The 23,681-nt window shown below is 47.0% G+C and overlaps 1 long non-coding RNA gene across 1 annotated transcript; it reads left to right on the top strand.

Moving 5' to 3' along the window:
- The first annotated feature begins 21,430 nt into the window (after nt 1-21,430).
- Nucleotides 21,431-23,283, top strand: LOC120040525. Its single transcript, XR_005475684.1, has 3 exons — nt 21,431-21,669; nt 22,458-22,588; nt 23,156-23,283. It is a non-coding gene; the product is annotated as an uncharacterized LOC120040525 (long non-coding RNA).
- The last annotated feature ends 398 nt before the right edge of the window (nt 23,284-23,681 follow it).

The following is a 23,681-nucleotide window of genomic DNA, read 5'->3' as shown; positions in this document are numbered from 1 at the left end:
AGACTACCATAGTCGTCCCCTCCTCCAGCTCCCACAGAGTAGGAGTGTATCTGGACTGGCCAGCCGGCACTCTGTCCTTCTATAGAGCCTCCTCTGACACACTGACCCACCTGATCACATTCACCTCCACATTCACTGAGCCCCTCTATCCAGGGTTTGGGCTTTGGTATGATGGCAACTCAGTGTCCCTGAAATAATAACCTGACAAACACACACACACTGGACAGACACACACACACTGGACACACACACACACACACTCACACTGGACACACACACACACTCACACTGGACACACACACACACACACTGGAAACACACACATACACACACACACACACACACTGGACACACACACACACACACACTGGACACACACACACACTGGAAACACACTGGACACACACACAGGACACACTCACACTGGACAGACACACTGGACACACACACTCACACTGGACACACACTGGACACACACACAGGACACACACACACTGGACAAAATCACACACACACTAGACAAAATCACACACACACTGGACAGAATCACACACACACTGGACACACACTCACACTGGACACACACACACACTCACTGGACACACACACAGACACACTGGACACACACACAGACACACTGGACACACACACACTCACACTGGACACACACACACTCACTGGACACACACACACACTGGAAACACACACACACACTGGACACACACACACACACTGGACACACACACACACTGGACACACACACACACTCACTGGACACACACACAGACACACTGGACACACACACAGACACACTGGACACAAACACTGGACAACCACACAGGACACACACTGGACACACACACTCACACACACTGGACACACACACTCACACTGGACACACACTGGACACACACACAGGACACACACACACTGAACACACACACACACACACTGGGCACACACACACACACTGGGCACACACACACACACTGGGCACACACACACACACACTGGACACACACACACACACTGGACACACACACACACTGGAAACACACACACACACTGGACACACACTCACACTGGACACACACACTCACTGGACACACACTCACACTGGAAACACACACACACACACACTGGACACACACACACTCACTGGACAGACACACTGGACACACACACACACTGGGCACACACACAGACACACTGGACACACACACAGACACACTGGACACACACACAGACACACTGGACACACACACTCACATTGGACACACACACTGGACACACACACTCACACTGGACACACACTGGACACATACACAGGACACACACACACTGGACACACACACACACTCACTGGACACACACACACACTGGAAACACACACACACACTGGACACACACACACACACACTGGACACACACACACACTGGACACACACACACACACACTGGACACACACACACACACACTGGACACACACACACACTGGACACACACACAGACACACTGGACACAAACACTGGACACACACACTGGACACACACACTCACACTGGACACACACTGGACACACACACAGGACACACACACACTGAACACACACACACACACACACACTGGGCACACACACACACACTGGACACACACACACACTGGGCACACACACACACACACTGGACACACACACACACACTGGACACACACACACTGGAAACACACACTCACACTGGACACACACTCACACTGGACACACACACTCACTGGACACACACACAGACACACTGGACACACACACACACTCACACTGGACACACACACACTCACTGGACAGACACACTGGACACACACACACACTGGACACACACACAGACACACTGGACACACACACAGACACACTGGACACACACACTCACACTGGACACACACACTCACACTGGACACACACTGGACACACACACAGGACACACACACACTGGACACACACACACACACACTGGACACACACACACACACACTGGACACACACACACACACACACTGGACACACACACACTCACACTGGACACACACACACTCACTGGACACACACACACACTGGAAACACACACACACACTGGACACACACACACACACTGGACACACACACACACTGGACACACACACACACTCACTGGACACACACACAGACACACTGGACACACACACAGACACACTGGACACAAACACTGGACAACCACACAGGACACACACTGGACACACACACTCACACACACTGGACACACACACTCACACTGGACACACACTGGACACACACACAGGACACACACACACTGAACACACACACACACACACTGGGCACACACACACACACTGGGCACACACACACACACTGGGCACACACACACACACACTGGACACACACACACACACTGGACACACACACACACTGGAAACACACACTCACACTGGACACACACTCACACTGGACACACACACTCACTGGACACACACACAGACACACTGGACACACACACACACTCACACTGGACACACACACACTCACTGGACAGACACACTGGACACACACACACACTGGGCACACACACAGACACACTGGACACACACACAGACACACTGGACACACACACAGACACACTGGACACACACACTCACATTGGACACACACACTGGACACACACACTCACACTGGACACACACTGGACACATACACAGGACACACACACACTGGACACACACACACACTCACTGGACACACACACACACTGGAAACACACACACACACTGGACACACACACACACACACTGGACACACACACACACTGGACACACACACACACACACTGGACACACACACACACACACTGGACACACACACACACTGGACACACACACAGACACACTGGACACAAACACTGGACACACACACTGGACACACACACTCACACTGGACACACACTGGACACACACACAGGACACACACACACTGAACACACACACACACACACACACTGGGCACACACACACACACTGGACACACACACACACTGGGCACACACACACACACACTGGACACACACACACACACTGGACACACACACACTGGAAACACACACTCACACTGGACACACACTCACACTGGACACACACACACACTGGACACACACACAGACACACTGGACACACACACACACTCACACTGGACACACACACACTCACTGGACAGACACACTGGACACACACACACACTGGACACACACACAGACACACTGGACACACACACAGACACACTGGACACACACACTCACATTGGACACACACACTGGACACACACACTCACACTGGACACACACTGGACACACACACAGGACACACACACACTGGACACACACACACACACACTGGACACACACACACACACACACTGGACACACACACTCACACTGGACACACACTGGACACACACACAGGACACACACACACACACACTGGGCACACACACACACACTGGACACACACACACACTGGGCACACACACACACACTGGAAACACACACACACACACTGGACACACACACACACTGGACACAAACACACACTGGAAACACACACTCACACTGGACACACACTCACACTCACTGGACACACACACAGACACACTGGACACACACACAGACACACTGGACACACACACTCACACTGGACACACACACACACACACACACTGGACAGACACACTGGAAACACACACTCACTGGACACACACACAGACACACTGGAAACACACACACTCACACTGGACAAACACACACACTCACACTGGACACACACTGGACAGATACACACACACTGGACACACACACACACACACTGGACACACACACACACACACACACTCACACTGGACACACACACAGACACACTGGACACACACACACACACACACACACACACTGGACAGATACACACACACTGGACACACACACACACACACACTGGACACACACACAGGACACACACACACACACACACACTGGACACATACACACACACACTGGACACACACACACACACACTGGACACACACACACACACTGGACACACACACACACACTGGACACACACACAGACACACTGGACACACACACAGACACACTGGACACACACACTCACACTGGACACACACTGGACACACACACACTCACACTGGACACACACACTGGACACACACACAGACATCCTGGACACACACACACAGACACACTGGACACACACACACACACACACACTGGACACACACACACTCACACTGGACAAACACACACACTCACACTGGACACACACTGGACAGATACACACACACTGGACACACACACACACACACACACACTGGACACACACACTGGACACACACACACACTGGACACACACACTCACACTGGACACACACACAGACACAGACTGGACACACACACACAGACACAGACTGGACACACACACACACACACACACTGGACACACACACACTCATACTGGACACACACAGACACACTGGACAGATACACACACACTGGACACACACACACACACACACACACACTCACACTGGACACACACACACACTCACACTGGACACACACACACACACACACACACACACACACACACACACACACACACACACACACACACACACACACACAGGACAGATACACACACACACACACACACACACACACACACACACACACACACACACACACAGGACAGATACACACACACACACACACACACACACACACACACACACACACACACACACACACACACACACACACACACACACACACTGGACAGATACACACACACTGGACACACACACACACACACACACACTGGACACACACACACACACACTGGACACACACACACACTCACACTGGACACTGGACAGATACACACACACTGGACACACACACACACTCATACTGGACACACACACACACACTGGACACACACACTCACACTGGACACACACACACACACACACACACTGGACAGATACACACACACTGGACACACTCACACTGGACACACACACACACACACACACACTGGACACACACACACACACACTGGAAACACACACACACACTGGACACACACACACACTGGACACACACACACACACACACTGGACACACACACACACACTGGAAACACACACACACACACACACACACTGGACACACACACACACACACTGGACACACACACACACTGGACACACACACACACTGGACACACACACACACACTCACACTGGACACACACACACACACACACACACTGGACACACACACACACACACACACCGGAAACACACACACACACACTGGACACACACACACACTGGACACACACACACACACTGGAAACACACACACACACTCACACAGGACACACACACACACACACTGGACACACACTCACACTGGACACACACACACACACACTGGACACACACACACACACACTCACACTGGACACACACACACTGGACAAACACACACACACACACACACACACACACAGTGGACACACGGGACACACACACATGCGTGTCTTCCTATAATTGTGACAATAACACTGTTAAAATACCAATGTGATCATTTGTTGTCTTTTATGTTGAATAACAAATTGTATAATTATATATGGACATACGCTCCATAGTTGTACAAGTATACAAGGATATATTGTACTTTTCATAATAAAACATAGTTGAAACAAGAAAAGCATGTTAATTGTGAAAACAGTTTGGTTATTGATGTTACGTTTCCTCTGTCAGGTTGACGTTAACCTGCGACTGGTTGAAACATGAAACAAATATGAAATGAAATAAAAAAAACTATTAAATATGTGGAATTGAATTAAACAAATTGTACAACAGAGTGTTGTGATGCAGGGTTACTATAGCAACAGAGTGTTGTAATGCAGGGTCACTATAGCAACATAGTGTGGTGATGCAGGGTCACTATAGTAACAGAGTGTTGTAATGCAGAACACTAAAGTTGGTCATGATGTTTCTCTAAAACACAGAACACTAAAGTTGGTCATGATGTTTCTCTAAAACACAGAACACTAAAGTTGGTCATGATGTTTCTCTGAAACAGTAAAGACTAAAGTTGGTCATGATGTTTCTCTAAAACAGTAAAAACTAAAGTTGGTCATGATGTTTCTCTGAAACACAGAACACTAAAGTTGGTCATGATGTTTCTCTAAAACAGTAAAGACTAAAGATGGTCATGATGTTTCTCTAAAACACAGAACACTAAAGTTGGTCATGATGTTTCTCTAAAACAGTAAAGACTAAAGTTGGTCATGATGTTTCTCTAAAACAGTAAAGACTAAAGTTGGTCATGATGTTTCTCTGAAACACAGAACACTAAAGTTGGTCATGATGTTTCTCTGAAACACAGAACACTAAAGTTGGTCATGATGTTTCTCTGAAACACAGAACACTAAAGTTGGTCATGATGTTTCTCTGAAACCCGGAACACTAAAGTTGGTCATGATGTTTCTCTAAAACACAGAAGACTAAAGTTGGTCATGATGTTTCTCTGAAACACAGAACACTAAAGTTGGTCATGATGTTTCTCTAAAACACAGAACACTAAAGTTGGTCATGATGTTTCTCTAAAACAGTAAAGACTAAAGTTGGTCATGATGTTTCTCTAAAACACAGAACACTAAAGTTGGTCGTGATGTTTCTCTGAAACACAGAACACTAAAGTTGGTCATGATGTTTCTCTAAAACACAGAACACTAAAGTTGGTCATGATGTTTCTCTAAAACACAGAAGACTAAAGTTGGTCATGATGTTTCTCTGAAACACAGAACACTAAAGTTGGTCATGATGTTTCTCTGAAACAGTAAAGACTAAAGTTGGTCATGATGTTTCTCTAAAACAGTAAACACTAAAGTTGGTCATGATGTTTCTCTGAAACAGTAAAGACTAAAGTTGGTCATGATGTTTCTCTAAAACAGTAAAGACTAAAGTTGGTCATGATGTTTCTCTAAAACAGTAAACACTAAAGTTGGTCATGATGTTTCTCTGAAACAGTAAAGACTAAAGTTGGTCATGATGTTTCTCTAAAACAGTAAAGACTAAAGTTGATCATGATGTTTCTCTAAAACAGTAAAGACTAAAGTTGGTCATGATGTTTCTCTGAAACACAGAACACTAAAGTTGGTCATGATGTTTCTCTGAAACACAGAACACTAAAGTTGGTCATGATGTTTCTCTGAAACACAGAACACTAAAGTTGGTCATGATGTTTCTGAAACACAGAACACTAAAGTTGGTCATGATGTTTCTCTGAAACACAGAACACTAAAGTTGGTCGTGATGTTTCTCTAAAACACAGACCACTAAAGTTGGTTATGATGTTTCTCTAAAACAGGAAAGACTAAAGTTGGTCATGATGTTTCTCTAAAACACAGAACACTAAAGTTGGTCATGATGTTTCTCTAAAACAGTAAAGACTAAAGTTGGTCATGATGTTTCTCTAAAACACAGAACACTAAAGTTGGTCATGATGTTTCTCTAAAACACAGAACACTAAAGTTGGTCATGATGTTTCTCTAAAACAGTAAAGACTAAAGTTGGTCATGATGTTTCTCTAAAACACAGAACACTAAAGTTGGTCATGATGTTTCTCTAAAACACAGAACACTAAAGTTGGTCATAAGCAGAGGTCTAGCAGAGCCAACGTGCAGTTGTATATTTCAACAAGCTGTTCCTGTGTCACATACCGAATAGCCGATACCATGAATGTCCTTTACAAAAAAAGACTCAGCTACATAGATGCTGCCAAGATGAAGATGTTGGACCATATTGCAGATGTTCTCTTTGCAGAAAGGATGCTAAACAGTGGAGAGTTGGAAAGTATCCAGTCTATAGGAGGTACTCATGACAAGGCCCGGGCCCTGATTGACACTGCCAGAAGTAAGGGAGGTATTACTAGTAATAGCTTGATGGCAACATGGGAAAATTACCCTGGATCATCCTCAGTAGTTAATGGTAATGTTATGTCACCTAAGGAAATAGTCTCAATTTTTTGGGACAATATAACCCGTGATGATATTGAGAAGATGAAGTTTGTTATGAGCGAGATAGAGATCACGCATCGACACCGCATCAGTGCTCTGGACCTGCAATATGTGACAGATAGAACCGGGTTAGCAGATGTTATGGCATTGCATTACGGAGCTGCAGCACGGGCAGGGTTGAACACCCTGCTCAAGAAAATCGGTCGCAATGACCTGGTGAAGCGAGTCAAAGACAGTGACTGTACTCACACCTCAAGTCAGCTACAACCTGTGGCCTTCGCTACACGCGACAAGGTTATCAATAAACATCAAGGTGCTGTGACAGAGAAGGTGTTGAATATACTTTGCGACCTTGACAGAGGACAGTTGAAAAGATTCATATGGACATTGAAACTACCAAGCAGCACGGCGGAGCTTATCAGAAACACCAACTGACCTGCAAAAAGTGCTGAAGGAACATGTTCAACATGACCGGTTACCTGGATACCATTTACAAAACACTGAGGGAAATGAACCAAAACAGCCTGGCAGACCAGTTGAAAACGTACATAGCCGGCCTCAGTCCCTAGGATATGTAGTCAATGATAAACTGTTTTTACTACACTGAACAGTGTTAGTTCTATAAATGTGCCATTGCAAAATGTCTCTATTGAGCTATAGCTTGGTGATATGTACCACTGCTTTGTTTTGTGATAAACTGGTCAATAAACCCGAGTGACAACAATGTATACTGTGCATGTCTCTACACACACACACACACACACACACACACACACACACACACACACACACACACACACACACTGGGCACACACACACACACACACACACACACACACACACACACACACACACACAAACACACACACAAACGGGCTAAGTAGAGTACAACTTTCATTATAGTGAAGTACAGCCTTTTTGTAATTACACTTTGTACCAGTAACAACATCCAAATCTTTTACCTGTTATTCCTGGTTGTTTCAGTTACTCAGTGGCAGTAGTAGGATTATGGTGTTATTCCTGGTTGTTTCAGTTACTCAGTGGCAGTAGTAGGATTATGGTGTTATTCCTGGTTGTTTCAGTTACTCAGTGGCAGTAGTAGGATTATGATGTTATTCCTAGTTGTTTCAGTTACTCAGTGGCATGGATTATGGCGTAATTACTGCACTTACCTGATATCTTGATACTGTTTTAATAGACCTGTGACCATTTATTTGTAGAGTCATCATTATCACTCAGCATCATTTTAAATGTCTAACCGGTAGACACTTTCTAATGTTCCCATGCAGGTCACCTTTATTGTATCTGTTCACACCGAAAATGTGCTGGATGAACAAACATGCCTTATAGATAAGGTTACCTTGTTTACACCAGATCGTGTTTGGTTGGCACGGCAACAGGTCCAAAGTCAATCAGTTACTAACAGCTCCCACCTTAGACTCCCAAACAGAAAAGCTTGTACTTCTGTAGTTGACATAGCTAATAGAATGACCTATCTGGTGTGGATGTTTGCTCACCATGGAGATAGCAGTAGCTGGGTGAATCATTCACAGACAGTCTGAGCTTCATTGACATAACAGCTGAAACCCCCCCGGCGTTGGATGTTCCGAGCCCCATTATACATAACAGTGGTTGGACAATCTACCTTGGTGTTGGAGCCCCATGGAGATAACATTAGTTGGGTGAGTCATCTGTACTTGGAAAGTGTGAGTTTCATCTGCATAACAGCGGTTGGAAGACCCAGCTGCGGCCGGAGGTGTCAGCTCTGATTGGATTGTATGAGCAATGTTAGATGAACAGCGGTTGGGCGACTCAGGAGTTATTGGACGATTCAGAGGTTATGTGCATAACATCGGAATGGACAATTCAGCTGGTTGGACGTATCGGAAGCCCGTAGAAACAGCAGTGGTTGGACGTATCGGAAGCCCGTAGAAACAGCAGTGGCTGGACGTATCGGAAGCACGTAGAAACAGTAGTGGTTGGACGTATCGGAAGCCCGTAGAAACAGCAGTGGTTGGATACACAACCCACAGTGAGACATTGAAACTAGGTCACCTCAGGTTGACACCTAAGCAGTGAAACAGGAAAGATACATATAGTCTACCTGATGACACATTGTGGTGATTACTTCAAACGGCCTTGCAGCTTTTAGGAGGAGCCTCAGCTACATATATAAGATTAGTTACACAGACAGTGTAAAATTCAGTGTATATTTGCAGCTGAACCATGAACATGGTCCAGTGCTAGTGTGAAGTACTTTACAAAACAACAAGAATTAGAAAGAAAAGATAGAATGTCACATGACGTTTATTCAACATACAATAACAGAGGCGAATGGTACTACCAGCATCCCAATATGGGCCTAAGAGTTGAGGAATATACACAGTTGAGGGAATCTACACCCTCTCCCTTGCGCAACATACAGCAGAGAAGGTGGCATGAAAGAGCCTCTAATGACAGGCTGTATGACACAGAGGACCACAACACATATCAACACGACCTTCTGGTTCCACACAATGTACCTGTGTACCCTAGACACCCCCAACCCTTTGACTTAAGATGTAGGTCTGACAAAAACAGGTTACAACAAGGTAGTCATGACATAGGACTGTCACCGAAGACCAAGGGTTACAATGGACCGCCAACTCGGTACAACAAACGGCCACAAAACGTTTGTCATGCTCCTACTACAGCAAAGGTGAAACGCCGTATACCTCTGGAATGGATCCCTGTGAAGGACAACCTGCCAAAACACAATGCAAGACTGGTGAGAGACAATGTCAGCAGCCGGCCCCAGCCCACCAGGGGCAGCAGTCGGTCCCACCCCCCAAGGGACAGCGTCGGGGCCCAGTCTCCCAGGGACCACAGCCGAGCTCACACCACCAGCGGCAGCAGAGACATGACCCATAGTTCTGTCAACCGTAGGCGAAGCAAAGAACCCAATACAGGCCTTAATGCTCAAAGGTTGTGTCCCGAAGTCTCCTGTAGCAGCGGCCGCAATGGTGGTCTTGGTAGCAGCGTCACATCAGCAAAGATTGGCAGATATGAAAACAGGTTTGCTTCACAAAGCCGCAGCATGCCTAGATCACATAGACCGTCCACTGGCCCACATCAAAAACCTGTGACTGTGGACAATATTAAGAAGAGATCGGTCGACATGTCCTACAATCAGCCTGGTTCTCAGTCGCGCGTTAAAAGTGGTTGCAGAAAGAGGGCCTGGATGTTCAACAGGAGACCAAACAACAGTGAAGAAGTAGACAATAGCACATCAGCGGTTCTACACCATGTCACGGATACCAATGAGGAGGCTAACCTACCTAGAGAACCCGGTGCAGATGATAGCGGAGATGATAACGGAGATGAAAGCGATGACTCCAGCAGTGGAATCAGGGCTAAAGTACCTACAGAACCCGGTGCAGATGATAGCGGAGATGAAAGCGATGACTCCAGCAGTGGAATCGGGGCTAAAGTACCTACAGAACCCGGTACAGATGATAGCGGAGATGAAAGCGATGACTCCAGCAGTGGAATCGGGGCTAAAGTACCTACAGAACCCGGTACAGATGATAGCGGAGATGATAGCGGAGATGAAAGCAACACAAGTTCCTCCAGTGACTCTGTTCACACTAGCGATGATGACAAGGAGGACTGTCACAATTCTGTACCCAAACATGTCGCGGAAAGGGTATCCTCTCCAGTCAAACATAGTGTACCTATCAAACAAAAAAGTACCAGAGTGGCTGGAGTCCAACAAGACCCTGATACTGAACCATGTGTATCTGCTGAGCCAGAGTATCAGTATACAGAGGATGCTGCCTGTTCTGGGACGGTATGCACTGTGCCTAATTCCCCCACCACAGATGACACAGAGCCTGTGTCGGCCCCAGCCGGGGCTACCTCTGCTGAGACGCAGACCCAGGAGCCAGACTCTGATGAGACTCAGGCCAATGATGTAGTGTCTGCTGAGACTGTGTCTGCAGAGACTCAGACCCCAGAATCTGCTGAGACACAGACCGAGGAGCCAGACTCTGATGAGACTCAGACCAAGGAGCCAGACTCTGATGAGACTCAGACCAAGGAGCCAGACTCTGATGAGACTCAGACCAAGGAGCCAGACTCTGATGAGACTCAGACCAAGGAGCCAGACTCTGATGAGACTCAGACCAAGGAGCCAGACTCTGATGAGACTCAGACCAAGGAGCCAGACTCTGATGAGACTCAGACCAAGGAGCCAGACTCTGATGAGACTCAGACCAAGGAGCCAGACTCTGATGAGACTCAGACCGAGGAGCCAGACTCTGATGAGACTCAGACCAAGGAGCCAGACTGATGAGACTCAGACCAAGGAGCCAGACTCTGATGAGACTCAGACCAAGGAGCCAGACTCTGATGAGACTCAGACCAAGGAGCCAGACTCTGATGAGACTCAGACCAAGGAGCCAGACTCTGATGAGACTCAGACCAAGGAGCCAGACTCTGATGAGACTCAGACCAAGGAGCCAGACTCTGATGAGACTCAGACCAAGGAGCCAGACTCTGATGAGACTCAGACCAAGGAGCCAGACTCTGATGAGACTCAGACCAAGGAGCCAGACTCTGATGAGACTCAGACCAAGGAGGTAGTGTCTGCTGTACCCAAGCCCCAGTCTACAACTGAACCATCGTTCCAACAACCTATTGGTGAAACATGTGAAATGTCTCACAATGTGCCTGAATGTAGAGTTGACCATGCAATTGTATTAGCTGCGCCTGGGTATCAAGATAGGGCTGATGAAGTTGTCTCTGCGACAGAGCACGTAAACAGGGCCGGATGTGCTACCTCAAAGGAGCTTCAGACTGCCGTGGATAGCATCACAGCCATGTCTGGGTGTGATACATCAGAGGAGGTTACTGCTGTCCTGGATAGCATGACATGTGTCACGTAAGTGTAACTATCACACACATTGTGTTATTACTGAATAGTAATCTATTGCCTTTGGGTAGAGGGGTGACTTGTTTCCGCCTTGTGTTACAGGGGTACCGAGAGAGTTCTGGGTGATATGCTAACCGATGTGGAATATGCAAATGCCTTTCAAGAGAGTGAAGTGTCCCAAGCATCCGAGCCACATTTCAGTAGGCCACAGTGGAACGTTGACTCTTGTCCAGGTTCAATATTTTCTGCTACAACCGATCCCCTTCCCACTATGAAACCACCTTCAAGCGCCATCTGTAATGAGGTAACCCAGCTTACAGATGTGGAACTCAGCACCTTCAACGCCTGTATTGGTGACATGGCCCCTCTCGGGTACCCAGAGAACTCCATGGCTGCTCTTGAGAGGGTCTGTGGTGAATATGTCTTTCAACAACAACAGTCGGCACAGCCTCTAGAGCCCCAGCAGGTTGAGGTGCATCTGGAAACGTTTCATCAAGTGCCGCAGCAGGAGGCCCGGGTCCTACATCCCCAACAACCAGCATCTCAAGTGCCTGAAACTCCACAGCAGACTGTTGATATACGAGGGTTCAACGTGTGCAAACCCAAGCCAGTGACATCTTTACAGTCACAAAGGACATTGTTCCCCACACCACCACAATCCGAAGCAGCTGTCACCTATGAAGAATCCGTGCCTGGTCCCAGCCGATATAACCTGTACAGCGACGGGGCTACCGTGTCGTCCATTGCGATGATAATCCCTGTGATGAAACAGTTGATTATAGGCGCCACGTGTAAAAAGAAGTTCAACAGAGCGTTCATCTGTAACAACTACTTGATTCAGCTGAACAGGCCCGTGCAATGTGCTTGGGGCTGTGTATTGTGCAGACTGTGTTACAGTGAACAAAGTGGTTGTCGCCTTCACAATATATCGTCCACAAGGGCCGCTCTAAGCACCACAGCCAACACCCTTGCCAATTTCCCTGCTCTGGAGAATGTAGGAGACTGGGATCTGGAACTCAACATAGATGATAAGTTCAAGACTGACAAGGAGGTCAACGTCCATGTGCAGCTGATTATGAATGAGGAGCAATCCTCTGGAGTTGACACCCTGCGAAGAGGTATGTATATTTCCATTTATAGATATATCTGTCTATGTCTATGTTATACTACAATGACGAGCCCTGATCATGTAGCTGGACTGACAGTGTTCTCTTCCCGCGCAGCGTTCAACCATCTCATCACAGTGAATGACACCATGTCCTTCAGGTACTGGGTAAGCAAAGCAATGCCAGAAGAGGTGGCCTACAGATATGTCTGCATCCCTCATGTACCTGGGTTCTGGGATCACGTTGTGGTGGGAACCCGTCCCCTTCCCAGAATGGAGAAGCTGATCGGACCTGATGACTCCTTACCGAGATTGTTCAATGTGTCACTTGGGTCCTACAGGTTTCATTGGTGCTGTTTTGTCTTGAAGAAACAGATCATTTTGACTATGTGGTGCACTTTGTTGCCCAGGAGAGGGCAGTCTAAGGTAGTCACAGTTGTTGACAACACACTGAGAAACCTCACCTCGAGCATAGAGTTTAGAAGAATGGTATTCTATCTTTGTAGGTGGTTTACAGCTCAGTATGTGTCACCACAAGACAGGCGGCTTAACCTTGTGTTAGATTGTAAACCCAGTGAAGGTGCTACTTTGGTCCATGTCATAGCTTTGTTGGCCTCCAGGATTGGGATGGAAACAGTAACACCTCACCTGGCCCAGCAACGGGCCAAAGATGATAGCAATTACTGTTTCAATGGCAGGAATGCCAACAGCATGTTCACACGCCCCTCAGATGGTAATTCAGGAGGTAATTACATCGATATTGTTGAGGAGTTTAGCTCCTACCACAACAGTGGCGATGATGTTATTGGTCTCACTCGCGTGATACAACCATAGAGTATTACAGTTTCCTTTAAAGTAGAGCAATAATGTTTGTATATTGTTACCAATTTCATGTTCTCAATTTCACGTGTGTACGATTTTATACCTTACTTTAATTGACCATATTACACCTGGGTAATGTGTATAGCCTTTTGTATCAGCCAACCTTATATATCTATTGCCTTGAAATAAAATATGTCTTGCATATACATATATCTTGGTTGTGTTTATTTGAAAGATGACAATTGATGTGACAGTAATTGAGAATGAACTGCCTATGATCGGGTGCACATCTATGTGGATTACTCAGTAGACACTGGTTCTGTGTTTGCATTCCCTGCCTTAGTTCTACACGGCCAGGGTCCGTTATCACCGCCAGAGGAAATCAGAAGCTAGTTCATTCAGCACAGGGATCTATCTGTGTACTGTCTATTTAGAACTTACAAAGGAAGGTGCTACTCGCCTCCCTATGTCAGTGATCCTGCTGGTGTTTCCATGTGATAGGGTAGTGGGGTATATGGTGTCTAGCCAATGGCCCGTGTGATGTCTTACTACCAACCATGTGCTAGTGACAGTTCCACATCAATTCCATGTAGACATTGTGCTATAGCCACAGATATGTTTTTTACTCTAATGGCATTGATATATCTAACAGATTACATACAAAACATCCAAAGTAATCAAACACGTAGTAGACATAGGGAACTTTTAACTGTGAAAAGGTGACAACATGTTGTTATACTACATCCCCTTCAGTTATAGCTTTCGTTCTACTGTATTCGCGGTATGCGTCCTGAACGCTCACTCTAGTGACTGGTTCTCTCATATCGTCCAGATCCCTTTGAACAGCCAGGGTTAACACCTGCCTGTTGATGTAGGCCGAGGCGTTGAGTTGCAGTCCCACATTGTCAGAGAGAGTCTTTACTGCACCAATTAACCTCCGTACATCCAGTCTTCCCCGGAGCGCTCCCAGTAGATAACGGAGGTCTGCCCTCTCCATCTGGATGGAAAGCAGTTCGTTCTTGAACTTGTTGTACTCCTTCTGTTCCCCTATCGCTGCAGTCATAGATTCTTTGAGCAGGGCTATGTTGACGTCTAAGCTTGATATGGATCTCCAAACTGTGTTTATTGATCTGTCAACAGCGGCCTCTTCTTTCTTCCTAATCAGGGTTTATTCTCTTGTTCCATGGGGTCCATGTACAGGGAGGTGAAGAAATTTACTCCGCAGGAGAGTACGAAATCGGCCAAGGCGCACACTCCCCGGGCTTGTTGTGTGAAAGACCGCTACTGCGCATCCTTGCCTCAATGAACCGTGGTTGTAATGAGTAAGCTATGTTCATAACTAGCAACCATTTCCCATGGTACTGCGAGGGTCCATTCAACACTGGAGGTGACGAGAGTACCGGGTGCTCTTGAATATCCTGTTAAAGATGGGGTCGATTAAGCGAGTGGTGGCATGGATGGGGTTGCAGGCAAATATACCCGTTCCGCTGATGCTAGGCGCTAGCCTATCGACCAGTGTTTCCCGGGTTGCATCGCCAACACACATGAGCTTCTTGTCAGACGTCAGGCCTATACTGTAAGTACCGCAGAAGGCCACCCCAAGCATTGGCTGCATTATGTCTGTGGTACGCTTATCACCGTTCACTCTCTCGACTGTATCCTTGAAAGGATCCCCTATGGGATCGAGTACACCCTTCTCAAACTCCACCATGTGAAGGGTGGTGCAGAAGAGCTTATGATTACTCTCCTCTTGGTTGCGGTGTCTGCTGGCGTGCTTGTTTCTAACCCTGAGAGCTGAGCTGAACGGCTGGAGTAGGGTTGGCATACAAGTGTACGCTTCGGCTCGCATCATAGTGTCCCTCGTAACGGACCCGTTGAGTCTTTCCGATCGGCCCGTGGTGAAGATGTAAGGTCTGCGGTAGCCACTCGCGCAGTCCGACTCTGGGCAACAGCCGTTGAATGCGTCTGCGACCACCATGTCGAAGGGACCGCCCGTGCTTACGTGCACGTCTCCTCCTCGTACGTCCTTCATGTACAAGTTGGGGATGTACACCCCGGGAGAGTCTAGGGTCTCTGGTATAACGACAGACTCGCAGTATTGGTTGACGGTGTGCACCTGGTGCGTATTGTGAGATGTGGGTTTGCAGACGATCTCAGTGCCCAGTGTGTATAGAGCAGACTTTTGTTGCATGAGGGAGAAACCACATCCCGTGAAACGAACACCTCTGAACAGAAGGTATGCCATGCCCGAGTAGTACTTGGTGTCGTAGTGATCACGTATGACATTGTGAGTCAACAGGGTACTGTAATGCATGCCCATCAACACCTTGGCCAAGATGTTGCTGATACCCGCCAGCTTTTGCAGTCTGATGGCCCACATGTACGTGACAAGGGAAGTATCGCTAAATCCGGTATTGGTACACCGCTTGTGTGTCAACGCGGTAGGCTCAAACTGTTCACTGACATCACACCAGCCCTGCAGTGCTACCTTGGAGAAAGCGCACTGTCCTTTCAAACGCATCACGGTGAGAGCTCTCTCGTTTGGCAGGTTCAACTCGTTGGTTAGATTGAGGTCGTGCTCTCTGTATCGGATAGGGACGCGGACAGTGTCAGTAACTTTGCCATCATCCCCAAAGCGGTACACTCTAGCGCCTAGGACTTGGAGGATGATCCAGTACATGAGATTACAATAGTCCACATCATCCAAGGTGAAGGAACTTGGGTAGCCATATTCCGGGGTGACATTGTCATTGAAAAACACAGGCATGGAGGCCAGAGTTGTGTCTGCTCCCAACTATGCCCTTAAACAGTGCGCTTAGGCTGTTCATCAGCCCCTCTATTTGTAACAACACGGTACGCTCCTCGTTGGTAATGGTCGATGCGGTCTCCTTTGCAGGGAGGACACCCCGTATGTAAACTGCGCAGATCGGGTAACCAAGACCAGAAAAGTCTTCCCTTGGTCCAGTCTGCATTTTGGAAATGGGTAACGACTCCTTCCTCCAGGATAGCCCTTCTCAAGGCAATCATTGACTCTAAACCTTGTCCGTGGTGGAGCGCCCGTTCAAGGAATAGCAAGTTATCTCGCACATGTCTGGCGTGCTCTGTTTCTCCGAAGTGAGTGAGTAACTCGCTGCCTATCTGAGCAATTTCGTTTTCGATGCTGTTCATCGGTGACGAGTTGAACAGAGCCACGCGAGGCCTAACAACCCAGCGCTCTAGCACGACGTTTTCCCTGTCACAATTGTCAGGTGGACGAGGTACCACCCTGTTGCGGGCGTCGAGTATGGACGCTGGGTTTTCTATCTTACTGTACCAGTCTCTACTGTACCCGAGACTGGCCAGTTTTTCTACAGAAATGGCGTTGAGGTCGGCTCTCATCAAGGAGTTGACATCGTTCTGCAGTCTCGTACGACGTGCTTCATTGAACAGCTCTTTCGGGTTACCCACGGGGTGTAGGCTACGGAGAGTGACACAGGCCACCGCTCCGTCATACTGGTGGAGGTATGAGGCGCAGGGTGATCGCTGAGCAAGTTGCTTGTAGTTGATGTCGTCCGATTCTGTGGTGGAGAGGACAGGGCTGGCGCCATGCAGCCGACCGTGGAGTATTCCCATTTGAATCCTTCGGAGCTACAGAAGGCCTTGTGTTCAGTGGACGTGTCTCTGTTGTTACCGTGTTCCATCTGCACTCCGTCCACCTGCACGATGGGGATCTTATCAGTGGGGCCTCCTCCGACTCTAATGTAGTTTACCTTCATGTCGATTGACCTGTCCTGGAAGCACGATTCATAGGTGAAGGGTAGGTCCTTGTCACCGAGAGCGTGCTGGGTGACCTGTTTCATGGTGAACTCGTAGCCTACCCCGGCTCTACTGGTCTCGTTGGCCATGGTGTACACAGAGAACTCCGGGGTGATCTTGGTGTCCTCGCTGACGATCTGAGACGATATTATGCCATTGGAGCTTCTCTGGGAGATGACGCGGAACAGCGTGTCACCCACGATCATGACTTCGGGCTTATCGCTCCCTAGTATCCTCCGAGCGTTTTCTAGGGCGCAAACAAAATAGTCGGGCTGTATGTTGATCATACCGCACATGAGTTCAGCCATCACCAATACAGAGTCCAATTTCTCAGCTCGACTAGAGCTCTTTGTCCTTTGTGCGATTCTGTCTGTCAAGGTGGGTTGAGCTGAACAATATCTGAGCACCTCAATGGTCCTAGTTAGCTCCCAGGAAGTGCTGACCCTGTGCAACTCTCTTCTGATCAGATCCATGGCCACCGAAGGCACTGTAACGCTCAGGAGGCTTCCGAATTGCATCGTGACCACCTTGGACCTATGTTGGAACACTTGGCTGTACTCTCTAGTCTGCACTCCGTTGCTGATTGTGTCGTAGGTGCCCTGCTGCTCCTCGTGCTGGTCCGTGATCCTATAGCGCCTGCAGAACCTCGTACCTGTGGGAACCACTTCGTCCGGCACCAGCATCTTGTACACAAAGCCAACGAGTAGGCGACTCGTGTCTCTCTGTTGTCTGAACAGCGTAACCCATGTGAGCCTGCGATATCACGACAGTGGCGTCGGCCGAGATGGAACTGTTGGTGGCCGAGGCTCTGATTATGTTATCCGTCATGTACTCAGCGAATGTGCTGTTCGGAGAGGCCAGGAAGTTTGGGGCTTTCACCAAACGCACAACGGTCTCCAGTGGTTTCAGCGTGTAGCTGCTCGGGTCCATGGTTACCACACTCATGATGCGGGCAACCTCTTGGGGCTCTAGTCGATTGAATTAAATTATAAGGACTAACAGGCGACCTGGCTGTGTGCTTGCTATAGTAGAGATAGAGTTGATGTCAATAGCAACCTCTGAGACCGACAGAGTCCATTGTTAAGATGTTTATTTTGTTGGTTAGACGACAATGTCTCGAGTGTCCCACACGCCCTTGCGAAGCTTCTTGTAAGGACTCTTAACTAGAGCTCCGTGTGACGTTACGGGGAGCTTACCGAGAGCTCTATACATCTCTTTGGAGCTGTCGTGGTACATTAGTAAACTTGAATCGTCACCGTGTCGTCTTAGAAGGGTTTCCGCAACGATCACGTCTGTGGTCACGTCGATGGCTTTGCGTTTGAGATTGGAGAGCTTAACCACATGTGCCTGAACCTTGGTATCACTGTCGTCATCGCTGTCCTCATCGTCGCTGTCGTCCTGGTAGTAGTGGTAATAACCACCACCTCGGTTTAGGTTGCTCAGGGTCTGTCTGTTGCTACACAGACAACATAAGGCTCTGAACAGCATCCAGACCATGCTGGAGGCTCGGCTCATAAGCTGCGCACTTTGTAAGTAAACGGGAAAGCACGTTGGTATCGTGAACCAGACATCAAACGCTTGATAGTACAGACACCTTGGGCTATCCGATAGGACCGTGCAGGGAGATGACGAGAGCTACTACCAGCGGGTCCAGAGAGCATCTTTTCCGTTGCGAGAAGGAGCTTGCCGAAGCCGCTCTGGAAGACAGAGGGAGCTCCTACGTATTAGACATCTTCAGAAAACGTGAGCTTAGTCATCGTGAAAGGGTTCAGTGTGACAATGTCGACTACGAGCGTTACGGGTTGATCCCTATCCATCGGGACGTCAACTCCTCGGCTTACGTAAGTAAGGGTTTGTAAGTAAGCATTTCAAGGTAATGCCTACACCTGTTGTGTTTGATGCAGTTGACAAATACAATTTGATTTAATTTCATTTTAACTATGCGTTTAATACACTTTATGTTGGTGTTGCTTTTATTTTGGCAGATACAGTACATGTACTGTGTGTCTTTTTGATAGTTATTTTTGTAGAAACTATTGATCCTCTTTGGCTAAATTATGCTCTGTTGTATTTTAAACATTGAGAGCGGGCTCCTGTGGTTGGATAAAAAAAAAATATATAATTGTAAAAAGTATTTATTTTGTATTTGTTTTGCCCCTTGGGCCCCCTACAGGCTTGGTCCCAGCTCCTGAATCACACATTTTACTAGTCACATTTATTTATTATGCAGTTTATATATTTTTATTAATCAATTAATTAAACAAGTGTCCCCCCTACCTCCTCTCCTCCCCATCTGACAAATAACAAAGTGTCCGCAGCAGCAGGCCTCTACACTCATTGAGAGTGGGCTCCTGAATCCCCCTGTGGTTGGCGGTTGCAGTAAAAAATAAATATATACTACATACTGTATATTTTTTTATTTCTCCGGGGCCCAGGGGCAATAGCCCAGGTAAGCCAGCCCTTCCTATGTCAGAAAATAGCCAAGGCCTATTGACCTTATTCCTATGTGTTTCTGGATCAATCAATACAATTTCTGAATCCTTAAAATGTACATTTTGGTGTCTTGAAGTTTCCTATGACCTATAGGCCTAGGGAAATGCATTCATTTTGCAATGTATTAGCCTATTTCTTAGGTCTATAGAATATTTAGTACACAAGTGAAATATCAACATCAGTCATGTCGATTGTATAGGATTCCAGCGCCTTGACAGATGCACACACACCACTGTGGTGACACGTCCCCTATATGACTATCTCTGTCCCCACGTTGTGATTCCCCTCCCCCACTCCACTTTACCGCGCAGAGCCAGAGAGGGAAAATCACTTTCATCTGGAGAAGCTCGTCCGTTAACACGGGGCGGCCCATCTGCAGGTCCCCGCTGTTCCTAAAAGAAAGGTGAGCAATATCATATTTTCAACAATTGAAATGATATGGAAAGTTATTTTCATGCTGTAGTACAATTCCACCACCATAAATCGTTGTATTGGTTTATGAACTATGTTAGCCTAGTTAGCTTGTTTGTTGCTAGTGCTAATGTTCGCTCACTATCTAGCTAAGGCACTAGTGAGCCAATTTGGTTGACATTTGGGCGGGTAGCTTGATTAGTTAACATAACTGTTGATAAAGAGACTGATATTTTATGGCTATTTCAGTCAATTCTATCAGTGTGGTTATAAGTAACATGCATAGACAGCTAAATGGGACACGTGATCCCCATAGATGAACTTGAGTAGGTAGCAGTTTGATAACATTAGATGGTGTTAGTTTAGCGAGCTAAAGTTGGCTGGCTGGAAACCAGGTGTTGTGAACCCCACCTTGCATCTCATAGCAGAGTGGAAGAGGGAAAGTCACAGATGGAATTTTTTACTGCTTCTAACGTGCTTGTTTTGTAGTCATCTAACAAACATACATTATGTCTCTTATAAATTGTAGGTTAAGCCATGAATGTTGATTGTCTGACAGCCTTGGTATAGTTAAGCAGTAAAGCACAAGGAAAGGTTGAGGACTGTTCTTACGTAAGAGGCAACGCGGAGTGCCTGCCTGGTTACAGCCCTTAGCCTTGGTATATTGGCCATATACCACAAACCCCCGAGGTGCCTTATTTCTTAAATATACCACAGTTTCAGCCAATCAACATCCAGGACCCAAACTACCCAGTTTATAATGTCTGCTTTATTCCACAGATTAAGGATTTGAGTTGGCCTGACGGAGAGATCTTCCAGGCGACTCCGGCCCATGGAGGATGCAGAGCATCACATCAGATCAAACATTGATAAACCAGTACTTTACCAGCGTTTTATCAATATCTTTAAAGGTAAGGTGAAGATTGAATATATTTCTGACAGTCCTAAATATGACAGCTATGAATTAGATGAATCAGATGTACATTTTAGAGGTTAGTGGGAAACAGTGAATTGGGATATATGGGCACAGTCACCCAGGAAAAAAGGTTTAAAGGAATAGCTTGCCATGTCTTTGTATTATGGTCATAGGATTCTTAAAGGTCCACTACAGTCACACGATGCTCCATCTGAAATCTCCTTCCACCTGAAAAGGCCCACCTTGAAAACCAATCATTGGTTTAGAAGACAAAGTAAGAGTGACAACTGAATCTAGCCTCTTGAAAGACAGAGCAGCGCATCCCCCTCCCTAAACCCCCTGCTGCACACCTGAACCTCATTTTGATTGGCAGTGATATGTGTGACATCACTTTTAGACAGTGTGAGGTCATTTTATGAGAACAGTTGTTTTTGGAGAAGCTTGGCAAGTTGAATGGGGTGATCATGTGACCAGAGTGGACCTCCAGACAGTGATTATTCTCTGTAATAATTAACTAGCACAATGCAATATCTCCTAATGTTTGTATTTTGTGTCTGCTAAGGACGGGGAGTTTTTGCCACTGAATTCATATCCAAAGGAGACTTTGTTGTGGAGTACCGAGGTGAACTGCTTACACAACAGGAGGGCGAGGTCCGAGCTGATCAGTACAATGATTCTGCAAAGGTGTTTCTTTTCGATTTCCAATGGAAAGGAAGAACGTGGTGGTAAGTAGGATTGATGAGAACAAAATAAACATATTAATGCCTTTTGAGATCTAAAAAAAGCAACAACATTCAAATGGAGACAGACATTTAAATGGTTGGTGGCACAATATGCACTGTAGGCCTATCAGAGGCCCAGATACTAATTTGACCTTGTCCCTGACCTAAACAGTAAGGAACAATATTAGTCTTCAAACCAACTGGTTCGCTATCAGAGCATCTGCACTCCTTTTTTAAACAACGCGTTAGGGACTTTTCTGCCCCTTTTCTGAAATAGAAACCCTGTGCTGCAATATCTTCATTAAACTGTGACATGTTATGTTTCTATGCAGCATTGATGCATCTGAAGAAGACTCCTCCCTTGGG

This window comes from Salvelinus namaycush, unplaced genomic scaffold (assembly GCF_016432855.1).
Source record: "Salvelinus namaycush isolate Seneca unplaced genomic scaffold, SaNama_1.0 Scaffold36, whole genome shotgun sequence".
Taxonomy (NCBI): Eukaryota; Metazoa; Chordata; class Actinopteri; order Salmoniformes; family Salmonidae; genus Salvelinus; species Salvelinus namaycush.
This window is presented reverse-complemented; position numbering and strand designations above follow the sequence as displayed.